General features: G+C 43.2%; 1 protein-coding gene across 1 annotated transcript in view; it reads right to left on the bottom strand.

The window, feature by feature from the left end:
- LOC112241176 (protein Wnt-4a) overlaps positions 1-12,500 on the bottom strand; it is a 38,476-nt gene that overhangs the window by 24,282 nt on the left and 1,694 nt on the right. The gene's annotated exons all lie outside the window — the stretch shown is intronic.

Genomic DNA, 12,500 nt, shown 5'->3' with positions numbered 1-12,500 from the left:
CCATATAGAATAGATTGAATCGTACCTATGTTGCTGCATCGCGGCTGACCCTGGCTGGCTACCAATCCCTCTGTGTGTGTGTGTGTGTGTGTGTGTGTGTCTGTGCGTGTCTGTGTGTTTCTCGTGGGGTTGGGTTAAAAGCAAAATATGAATTTCCATGATCTGAACAAAAAAGGACAATAAAGTATTAGTCTTGTCTAGAAAACTGCAGGCTTTTTATATGAGAGCAGCACGGATGACTCTGCACCTCCACTCACCAAGGTAGTATGATGACCTGGGATAACCTCTGCTGGACAGCAGTCAGAGAAGAAGACTCACCTGCAACACCCAGTCTGGCCTGCAGAGGGCAGCCTGATCTCAGCCTCCCCTCAGGAGTCTTCCCTCAGGAGTCTCCTCTCAGCAGTGTCCCCTGAGGAGTCTCCCCTCAGGAGTCTCCCCTCAGGAGTCCCCCCTCAGGAGTGTCCCCTCAGCAGTGTCCCCTGAGGAGTCTCCCCTCAGGAGTCTCCCCTCAGGAGTCCCCCCTCAGGAGTGTCCCCTCAGCAGTGTCCCCTGAGGGGTCTCCCCTCAGCAGTGTCCCCTGAGGGGTCTCCCCTCAGCAGTGTCCCCTGAGGGGTCTCCCCTCAATCACAGAGGCAGCACAGCCACAGGCCATCAACAGCCATACCTCAAAAGAGTTCATAATTTCAGGTTTCAACCAAGAAGCGTATAAAGCTCTTAGACTTGGACAATGTCACATAATTCCATGGTAGCCATGTTAGTGTTTTCCAGGCAATGTTCTGTAAGGACTGACTCTGACAGCATCAAACTCACAGTCTGCACCTGACAGCAAATGTGTTACATCAGAAACGTATGTAAAGCATTTTAAGGAAAGGGGCAAAGAATGATACATTTGACAAGCATTCATTTAGAGCCTGATTGTCAGTAGAGAAAACAGGTGCATCTCAATAGTGTGGTGGTTTCCTATCCTCATCTCCTTTCCTTCAGTTTGAGTGAAAATTAAAGAACTGGTTCTGGTTGGCTTATTTCATGTTGGTTTCACTTTTATCATGTTATCAGAGTAGATAGGAGAGGAGAGGAGAGGAGAGGGGAGGAGAGGAGAGGACGCTGATTCAGACTATTGAGATGTACTCCATAAGAATCTATGAGAATCTGGGCAGCTGTGGTGCTATACTACAATACAGCAAACATTTTATATACAGCAAGGACATATTTCAAGAGTAATTGTAAAGACCATGATAACAATCTCAGCAATATGATGCAGATGAGGAGGAAAAGGTCAAGGAAAAGGAAAGGAAGGAGTGGAGGACATAGAAGTGTGATACTGTTTACTGTTGATTTTTTTGCAACACCTTATTGAATATAAATATGTGTACAAAACATTAGGAACACCTTCCTAATGTTGAGGCATGGATTCAATAAGGTATGGAAAGCGTTCCACAGGGATGCTGGCCCATGTTGACTCCAATGCTTCCTACAGTTGTGTCAGGTTGGCTGGATGTCCTTTGGGTGGTGGACCATTCTTGATACACACAGAAAAGCATGAAAAACCTAGTAGCTTTGCTGTTCTTGACACACTCAAACCGGTGTGCCTGGCACATACTACCATATGCCGTTCAAAGTCACTTATATAGTTTGTCTTGACCATTCTCCCTCTGAATGGCACATATACACAATCCATCTCTCAATTGTCTCAAGGCTTTAAAATCCTTCTTCAACCTGTCTCCTCCCCTTCATCTACACTGATTGAAGTGGATTTAACAAGTGACATCAATGCGGCATCATAGCTTTCAACTGGATTCAACTGGTTAGTCTTTATTTATATATATATATATATATATATATATATATATATATATATATATATATATATATATATATAATATACCTTACTAGTCAGTATACCTTATATATATATACAGTTGAAGTCGGAAGTTTACATTCACTTAGGTTGGAGTCATTAAAACTCTTTTTCAACCACTCCACAAATTTCTTGTTAACAAACTATAGTTTTGGCAAGTCGGTTAGGTCATCTACTTTGTGCATGACACCAGTAATTGTTTTTTGTTTTTTTCCAACAATTGTTTACAGACAGATTATTTCACCTCTGTATCACAATTCCAGTGGGCCAGAGGTTTACATACACTAAGTTGACGGCCTTTAAACAGCTCAGAAAATTCCAGAAAATGATGTCATGGCTTTAGAAGCTTCTGATAGGCTAATTGACATCATTTGAGCCAATTGGAGGTGTACCTGTGGATGTATTTCAAGGCCTACCTTCAACTCAGTGCCTCTTTGCTTGACATCATGGGAAAATCAAAAGAAATCAGCCAAGACCTCAGAAAATAAATTAGAGACCTCCACAATTCTGGTTAATCCTTGGGAGCAATTTCCAAACGCCTGAAGGTACCACATTCATCTGTACAAACAATAGTACGCAAGTATAAACACCATGGGATCACGTAGCCGCCATACTGCTCAGGAAGGACACGTGTTCTGTCTCCTAGAGATGAACGTACTTTGGTACGAAAAGTGCAAATCAATCCCAGAACAACAGCAAAGGACCTTGTGGAGATGCTGGAGGAAACAGGTACAAAAGTATCTTTTTCCACAGTCAAACAAGTCCTACATCCACATAACCTGAAAGGCCGCTCAGCAAGGAAGAAGCCACTACTCCAAAATCGCCATAAAAAAAACAGACTATGGTTTGCAACTGCACATGGGGACAAAGATCATACTTTTTGGAGAAATGTCCTCTGGTCTGATGAAACAGAAATAGAACTGTTTAGCCATAATGACCATCGTTGTGTTTGGAGGAGGCTTGCAATCCAAACAATCCAAATCTGTCATTGAAATTGTGTTTTAATGCCCTTTGGGACGAGGCCATTTTCCAACACAGGAACATTTGCCCAACAGGAGTAAAGGCAAGCCGAAAGAACACCATCCTAACCGTGAGGCATGGGGGTGGCAGCATCATGCTGTGGGGATGCTTTGAGGCAGGGGGGACTGGTGCACTTCACAAAATAGATTGTATCATGAGTAAGGAAAATGACGAGGTTATATTGAAGCAACATCTTAAGACATCAGTCAGGCAGTGAAAGCTTGGTCGCAAATGGGTCTTCCAAATGGACAATGACCCCAAGCTTTCTTCCAAAGTCGTGGAAAAATGGCTTAAGGACAACAAAGTCAAGGTATTGGAGTGGCCATCACAAAGCCCTGACCTCAATCCCATAGAAAATTTGTGGGTAGAACTGAAAAAGTGTGTGCGAGCAAGGAGGCCTACAAACCTGACTCAGTTACACCAGCTTTGTCAGGAGGAATGGGCCAACATTCACCCAACTTATTGTGGGAAGCTTGTGGAAGGCTACCCGAAACGTTTGACCCAAGTTAAACAATTTAAAGGCAATGCTACCAAATACTAATTGAGTGAATGTAAACTTCTGACCCACTGAGAATGTGATGAAAGCAATAAAAGCTGAAATAAATCATTCTCTACTATTATTATGACATTTCACATTCTTAAAATAAAGTGGTGATCCTAACTGACCTAAAACGGAATTTTTACCAGGATTAAATGTATTTGGCTAAGGTGTATGTAAACTTCCAACTTCAACTGTGTATATATATTTCAAAAACATGTTTTTTAAGGGTGATTGCCTAGTCGTGCTTTGAGATTCTTTTTTTGTTATTTTTTGTTGTGATTTGGACAATTTACGTTGAGAGTTTAGAGAAAATTCTATATTAACTTTATCATTGAAAGAATGGTATTTGTTCACTTGATTGTAATCTAACGATTACAATGTACTCATCTTTGCTCTCATATTGACACAGTATTTCTTTGAACTTTAAAAAGGTAACTTGGTTTGTGATCCAAGCTGATTGTTACAGAAAGAGGGTATACTGAATATAGAAAAGGATAACAAGGTGGATGAGGATATTAGTAGTTGGAGAAAGAGGAGAGGAGGGAGGAAAAAGAGGAGAGGATATGAGAGAGTTGCATAGATTCACAGGAGATGGGCTGAGATGAGGAGAGGAGACAAGGAGGAGGAAAAGGAGATACGAGAGAAAAGAGGAGGTGTGGGAATGAGGAGTGAGACAGAGAAAAGAGGAGGTGGGGGAATGAGGAGTGAGACAGAGGAAAGAGGTGGGGGAATGAGGAGTGAGACAGAGGAAAGAGGAGGTGGGGGAATGAGGAGTGAGACAGAGGCAAGAGGTGGGGGAATGAGGAGTGAGACAGAGGATAGAGGAGGTGGGGGAATGAGGAGTGAGACAGAGAAAAGAGGAGATGGGGAATGAGGAGTGAGACAGAGGAGGTGGGGAATGAGGAGTGAGACAGAGGAAAGAGGAGGTGGGGGAATGAGGAGTGAGACAGAGGAAAGAGGAGGTGGAGAATGAGGAGTGAGACAGAGGAAAGAGGAGGTGGGGGAATGAGGAGTGAGACAGAGGAAAGAGGAGGTGGGGGAATGAGGAGTGAGACAGAGGAAAGAGGAGGTGGGGGAATGAGGAGTGAGACAGAGGAAAGAGGAGGTGGGGGAATGAGGATTGATACAGAGGAAAGAGGAGGTGGGGAATGAGGAGTGAGACAGAGGAAAGAGGAGTTGGGGGAACGAGGAGTGAGACAGAGGAAAGAGGAGGTGGGGGAATGAGGAGTGAGACAGGGGAAAGAGGAGGTGGGGAATGAGGAGTGAGACAGGGGAAAGAGGAGGTGGGGGAATGAGGAGTGAGACAGGGGAAAGAGGAGGTGGGGGAATGAGGATTGAGACAGGGGAAAGAGGAGGTGGGGAATGAGGATTGAGACAGGGAAAAGAGGAGGTGGGGGAATGAGGAGTGAGACAGAGGAAAGAGGAGGTGGGGGAATGAGGAGTGAGACAGAGGAAAGAGGAGGTGGGGGAATGAGGAGTGAGACAGAGGAAAGAGGAGGTGGGGGAATGAGGAGTGAGACAGAGGAAAGAGGAGGTGGGGAATGAGGAGTGAGACAGAGGAAAGAGGAGGTGGGGAATGAGGAGTGAGACAGGGGAAAGAGGAGGTGGGGGAATGAGGAGTGAGACAGGGGAAAGAGGAGGTGGGGGAATGAGGAGTGAGACAGGGGAAAGAGGAGGTGGGGGAATGAGGATTGAGACAGGGGAAAGAGGAGGTGGGGAATGAGGATTGAGACAGGGAAAAGAGGAGGTGGGGGAATGAGGAGTGAGACAGGGGAAAGAGGAGGTGGGGGAATGAGGAGTGAGACAGAGGAAAGAGGAGGTGGGGGGATGAAGAGTGAGACAGGGGAAAGAGGAGGTGGGGGAATGAGGAGTGAGACAGAGAAAAGAGGAGGTGGGGAATGAGGAGTGAGACAGAGGAAAGAGGAGAAAGATGAAGCTCCCCTAGTCAGAACATTAACTGTCTCACCCCAGTCAGGTCAAACCAACAAACAACAGCAACACTCACTCAGACTGACCCTAAAAGTGAACTCTGACCCTAACACCTGAACCCTGGCTTTCACTCTTAGCTGCTGATGTTCAGTCTGACTCCGACCCAAGCTAAACTCATACCCCATCATGGCTCCCGTGGAGCAGGAACTGTGCAGGCCTACATGAACAGAGCTGCTGGATCCAGATTGGATTTACAGGAAAGGCTTTTGCCATTTGACATGAGGGTGTCAGTACAGCATTCAATTCCATACAGTACATAAAGTTCAGTCTGTTCAAATATACCTTAACATATGCTCTGTGAAGATTTGAAACCAGCGAGTTCAGAAGTTGATGATCAACACACACTCTGTCTGCATCGTTTCTTTCTACTGTTCTGGTATGTGATGACAAACACTTGTCAAGTTCCTGTTATTGTTTCTGATGTAATTACTATGTGTTTATGGTAATTGTTTTTAGCCTTGTGACTTCTCAGCAAAGGAACATAACCATAATATTAACTAATTACTTCATTATTTGAATTTTTAGTTTGTCTTTGACAGAAACATTGATTTATGATCTAGGAATAATTGATTGTATTATATTCTTCTCTCTGTCAGGAACAGAACCCTATTCTATTCTTGTCTCTGTCAGGAACAGAACCCGATTCTATTATTCTCTCTGTCAGGAACTGAACCCTATTCTATTCTTCTCTCTGTCAGGAACAGAACCCTATTATATTCTTGTCTCTGTCAGGAACAGAACCCTATTATATTCTTGTCTCTGTCAGGAACAGAACCCTATTCTATTCTTCTCTCTGTCAGGAACAGAACCCTATTCTATTATTCTCTCTGTCAGGAACAGAACCCTATTCTATTCTTCTCTCTGTCAGGAACAGAACCCTATTCTATTCTTGTCTCTGTCAGGAACAGAACCCTATTATATTCTTGTCTCTGTCAGGAACAGAACCCTATTATATTCTTGTCTCTGTCAGGAACAGAACCCTATTCTATTATTCTCTCTGTCAGGAACAGAACCCTATTCTATTATTCTCTCTGTCAGGAACAGAACCCTATTCTATTATTCTCTCTGTCAGGAACAGAACCCTATTATATTATTCTCTCTGTCAGGAACAGAACCCTATTCTATTATTCTCTCTGTCAGGAACAGAACCCTATTCTATTATTCTCTCTGTCAGGAACAGAACCCTATTCTATTATTCTCTCTGTCAGGAACAGAACCCTATTATATTCTTCTCTCTGTCAGGAACAGAACCCTATTATATTCTTGTCTCTGTCAGGAACAGAACCCTATTCTATTATTATCTCTCAGGAACAGAACCCTATTCTATTATTCTCTCTGTCAGGAACAGAACCCTATTATATTCTTCTCTCTGTCAGGAACAGAACCCTATTATATTATTCTCTCTGTCAGGAACAGAACCCTATTCTATTATTCTCTCTGTCAGGAACAGAACCCTATTATATTATTCTCTCTGTCAGGAACAGAACCCTATTCTATTATTCTCTCTGTCAGGAACAGAACCCTATTCTATTATTCTCTCTGTCAGGAACAGAACCCTATTCTATTATTCTCTCTGTCAGGAACAGAACCCTATTCTATTATTCTCTCTGTCAGGAACAGAACCCTATTATATTATTCTCTCTGTCAGGAACAGAACCCTATTCTATTATTCTCTCTGTCAGGAACAGAACCCTATTCTATTATTATCTCTGTCAGGAACAGAACCCTATTATATTATTCTCTCTGTCAGGAACAGAACCCTATTCTATTATTATCTCTGTCAGGAACAGAACCCTATTCTATTTCAGCATGGTGAGATCCAGGAGGAGACAACAGTCTATTGTTTAAGTCCCTATCTAAATTTGTGACCAATAATGCTTCAAATAGCCATGCTCTCATGCATTTAACCATACACACACCACGTGCCAAGCTAGCCCTTACCGCAAAACTCAATCCCGCTGCCATGACGCATTGACAAGCACACACACATGCACGTGCACACGCACAAACGTATATATGTGTGTGTGTGTTAGCGATGGGGTCATGGTGTGGGCAGAGACTGTTATTTTTAGGGGAAAATGAGCACTAGTGGAGACAGCAGCAGAGCAGGCACCAGGCAGAGCATGAAAATACACACACACACACACACACACACACACACACACACACACACACACACACACACACACACACACACACACACACAGTAGAGAAGAGAAGAGAAGAGGCAATAAAATCTATGAAATTAACCTCCCGCCTGATTTTCTAATCCCTGGCCCCAACAGGTTGAGACGGCTGTGTGTGTGTGTGTGTGTGTGTGTGTGTGTGTGTGTGTGTGTGTGTGTGTGTGTGTGTGTGTGTGTGTGTGTGTGTGTGTGTGTGTGTGTGTGTGTGTGTGTGTGTGTGTGCATGTTTCATCAGACATCCACAATGCAGTTGTGCTTTTCCTCTGGTATTATTAGGGCTCTATGTTAGCCTGTGTGTTAGCCTGTGTGTTAGCCTGTGTGTTAGCCTGTGGGTTAGAATGTGGGTTAGTCTGTGTGTTAGCCTGTGTGTTAGCCTGTGTGTTAGCCTGTGGGTTAGCCTGTGTGTTAGCCTGTGTGTTAGCCTGTGTGTTAGCCTGTGGGTTAGCCTGTGGGTTAGAATGTGGGTTAGCCTGTGTGTTAGCCTGTGTGTTAGCCTGTGGGTTAGCCTGTGGGTTAGAATGTGGGTTAGCCTGTGTGTTAGCCTGTGTGTTAGCCTGTGGGTTAGCCTGTGTGTTAGCCTGTGGGTTAGCCGGTGGGTTAGCCTGTGGGTTAGCCATAGCATATTAGAGTGAGCGGCAGGGGGTCTGGGGACAGGCCGCTGACAGGAGGACAGGAATGTGACAACACGACTACAGCTCCATCACACCACTTCATCACCACTGGTATTTGTATTTGCTGTGTGTGGTGTGTGTCTGTTTGCAGTGTCTGAGTGTAGTGTGTGTGTCTGTTTGCAGTGTCTGAGTGTAGTGTGTGTGTGTCTGTTTGCAGTGTCTGAGTGTAGTGTGTGTGTGTCTGTTTGCAGTGTGAGGCGCCACAGTGTAGTGCAACGCCAAGGTCCCTGCTTTCTCTGGTTACTGATCAGCTGCCATCTCTTTATCGCCTGCCTGAAGCACAACTGACCATGGCCTTATAGTCTATTTCACACACACCAATGCTGCTCAAAGGTGGTACTGCTCATAGTGTGTAAACCCTCATCAGACAGTCTAGAGAATCCTGAACAAAGGTGGTACTGCTCACAGTGTGTAAACCCTCATCAGACAGTCTAGAGAGTCCTGCTCAAAGGTGGTACTGCTGACAGCGCATAAACCCTCATCAGACAGTCTAGAGAATCCTGAAAAAAGGTGGTACTGCTCACAGCGCGTAAACCCTCATCAGACAGTCTAGAGAATCCTGCTCAAAGGTGGTACTGCTGACAGCGCGTAAACCCTCATCAGACAGTCTAGAGAATCCTGCTCAAAGGTGGTACTGCTCACAGCGCGTAAACCCTCATCAGACAGTCTAGAGAATCCTGAACAAAGGTGGTACTGCTCACAGCGCGTAAACCCTCATCAGACAGTCTAGAGAATCCTGCTCAAAGGTGGTACTGCTCACAGCGCGTAAACCCTCATTAGACAGTCTAGAGAATCCTGCTCAAAGGTGGTACTGCTCACAGCGCGTAAACCCTCATCAGACAGTCTAGAGAATCCTGCTCAAAGGTGGTACTGCTCACAGTGTGTAAACCCTCATCAGACAGTCTAGAGAATCCTGAACAAAGGTGGTACTGCTCACAGTGTGTAAACCCTCATCAGACAGTCTAGAGAATCCTGAACAAAGGTGGTACTGCTGACAGTGTGTAAACCCTCATCAGACAGTCTAGAGAATCCTGAACAAAGGTGGTACTGCTGACAGTGTGTAAACCCTCATCAGACAGTCCAGAGAATCCTGAACAGGTTTGTCATTTGACAGAGCCAACATGGCGCAGTAAAATAAAAACACATTCTTTATCATAACAGACTAAGTTTAATATTTAATTGTCTTTGAATTTATATTTACTTATAGTTCAGCTTTAACTAGAAGAGCATGACCATCATTTATTCTCTCATTTCTTTACAACAAACCTGACAGCATATCAACTCAACACCTGTATTATTAAAACCAGTAGGTTCATGGTCGGCTTGGTTCAATCACCACTGACATTGGTCCTCAAAGGCTAATGGTCTTTACTAAGTTAAAGGAGTTACATATAGAATTCTTTTCAGAAAATGTCCATAATATATCTGCAGTAATAGTGGAATGACACTGCTTCAATATATTTTCACAAAATCGCATTCTAAAATGCAGACATTCTAATTGACAACAGAAGCCAGACCGGCGTATGTTGTCAAGATGGGAAAACGGCACCCTCCCTCTCTTACATTGGTGTCACTCAAATGCATGGTCATCTCCTCCTGCACAACGAACAATGGCAGACTGGCAGAATGGGCCGATGTAGAAATCCCTCTGTCATTTCTGGGTTTCTACAATTCTACAATCTTTGCTGAATGTCAGTTTATTTGAGAAAACAAGCACTGAATTGTGTAGGGAATCATTGTACCATTTGAAAAGCTTTGAAATATCTTTTCAATAACAAAAATAAATCAATTATAAAGCTGTTTGAAGTTAGTGGAGGAAACTGAAAGTGAAATAGTCTCCTCCATGATCCATGCTATCCGGGATCCTTGGGGTGTTGGATAGCGCTAACCTTTCCAGGATGTTGTGGAAAATGGGATGTGGGGAAGGGGGAAAGTTGTTATATTCAGCCTAAGAGTTGTTGCAATTCATCTAGCTTCCACATGGACAAGATATTCTACATATAGCACCTTTAATATGTAGCTACTGTGGCATATTCCTTCAAACTAGGAGATCAAGTCAAGCAATAGTCTATGAAAACACTGCATGGGTGTTTAAAAAACAATTACTCAATGGATTTGAAGTTTCAAATGCGATGACCAATCTAAAACAAATAAACGAGGATTATGATCTTCTCCCCAGGGGCAATTCACGCGGCTTATGCTGAGTAAATAAATGAAATTGAAGCAAGAAACCAACACATCTAACCGCTGACGGGTCGCACGCACTCCGCTTTCCCTTTGACGCATGCCAGACGTCTGTCAGTTATATGATGACGCGTCTAATCCCCCTCACACACACACACACACACACACACACACACACACAGGAGCCAGCTGTTTACCGGGCCTGGGAGCTGGAACCCCTCGAGCCTCGAGCAGGTGCAAGTCGCTAGCGCTAGGAGAGGAGAGGAAAGGAAAAGGAGAGGAGGGTGAAAAGAAGGTGTTGACAGATAAACTAATGAACAGTAGTACTGCAGGCCAGTCAGCCTTCTGGGGAGGCTGTAGGAGCATGACTCAGCGCTTAGTAGCCGATGAGTGGTTTAGAGAGGGAACCCGAAATTCACACGGGATTTCAGGCAATAAGAAAATGATTTAGGCCAAAACCAAATAGTTCACTCAACAGTGCTCTATCAAACTGTTATGACTAAAATAATTCGCTTACCCAAAAATCTTAAGCAAATTCGAAAGATAATTTTAAACATTCATGAGATTTGGCAGGCTTAACGAATTGTATCCTAAATTGGAATTAAGGATTTTCTCTTTGTTGTTTTGAAGAGCCAAAAAGGCAAAAAAAGCATGCAATTAGGTTATCCCCCCAAAATGTGTCGTAATAATTGTTCTAATAATTGAATAACTCTTCCATCCGCTGACAATGTTCAATAGAATGATAATGTTAGAATAACCTGCACTGACTAACGTGCGTGATAAAATGAAACACCGTCACTAAAAACGTAAATAAATAATTGGATCGACTTGGAAATCATGATGACGTCATTGAGTTATGTATTAAACAATTGTATCAGCTATTACCTGTAGGATCATTTAAATGTATATCTGCATGTCGCTACAGGCCTTTTCGATTTCAGCAAAGAACAAAACAAGTATTTAAAAGATTATTGAGATCACCAAGAGAACATAGGCCTATAGAAATCATTTAGGCTATTTCATTTTTCTGCGTTAGCCTAGACAATTAAAATGCGCTGAGCCATAACAAGTTGAACATGTTTCAGGAATTGTTTTTGATGTAGACGTCTACAAAATGTGGACAATTATTCTAAATCGACCCTTTCATCGAAAGCAGCTATTTTTCGTTAAATAATGTCTAAATCTCCTGCTCTTGTTCAATGAGCCTGCATAACAGACATTAATAAGGAAATAACTCTGGGAAATAATACCAGCATGATGACATGCTCAGTAGCTCGAAATAATCTATTCGATCATATTCGATTCATTCATGAGATATATTGTGGATAGATTTGTATTAATGTGTATAAAGATCCACAGTTATATGCCCATGATTTCGATGCCAAAATTAGGGTATTACTTTCGAATTTCAAACCTCTTTAATAAAATGTACAAATTAATTAACATTTTGTCCATATACCTTCAAAATGTAGCCTACCTGACCTACATAAATATTTGTATTATTGTGCAAAATAGGCCAGGCCAATACATAGGCCTCATTTAAATGTATCACGCCAGTGACTGTTCACATGATCTGACCTAGAGAAAGTTTCCCTCCGAAGTGTTTCCTCTCTCGTCTACCTATGCTGTTCCCACCTGACAGGTCTCCTACCGGGCCCGGGGAGACGGGGCTATGGGTTCAGGGGTGAGGGGGAGAGCTGTACATGCTCCCGGTCGGATCCCTCAAACAGAATAATCATATTTAGCAGACTAGCGAGGGTTTTCACTTCGCGTGGAACATGCCTGCACACGCCCGCGTTCTGCTCTCTCACCACGCCTTGAGTCAAAAAACACGAGCTGTCATAAAACCCTGTAGCAGTTATGAATAAACCACCATCTATGCATAATATAATCACAAGGGCTGAATGGGTGTATCATTTGAAGACATTGTAATGTATTGGGATACTATGCATTCATCATGTATACAATCTATAAATGCTCAATGCAAGATTGAATCATGGATATATGAACTCAAATAATGATCAGAATTGGGTAGGGCTATCCTCCTGTCT

This window comes from Oncorhynchus tshawytscha, linkage group LG02 (assembly GCF_018296145.1).
Source record: "Oncorhynchus tshawytscha isolate Ot180627B linkage group LG02, Otsh_v2.0, whole genome shotgun sequence".
In the NCBI taxonomy this organism is placed as follows: domain Eukaryota; kingdom Metazoa; phylum Chordata; class Actinopteri; order Salmoniformes; family Salmonidae; genus Oncorhynchus; species Oncorhynchus tshawytscha.
Note: the sequence above shows the minus strand (reverse complement) of the source record. Positions and strands in the feature narration are given on the sequence as shown.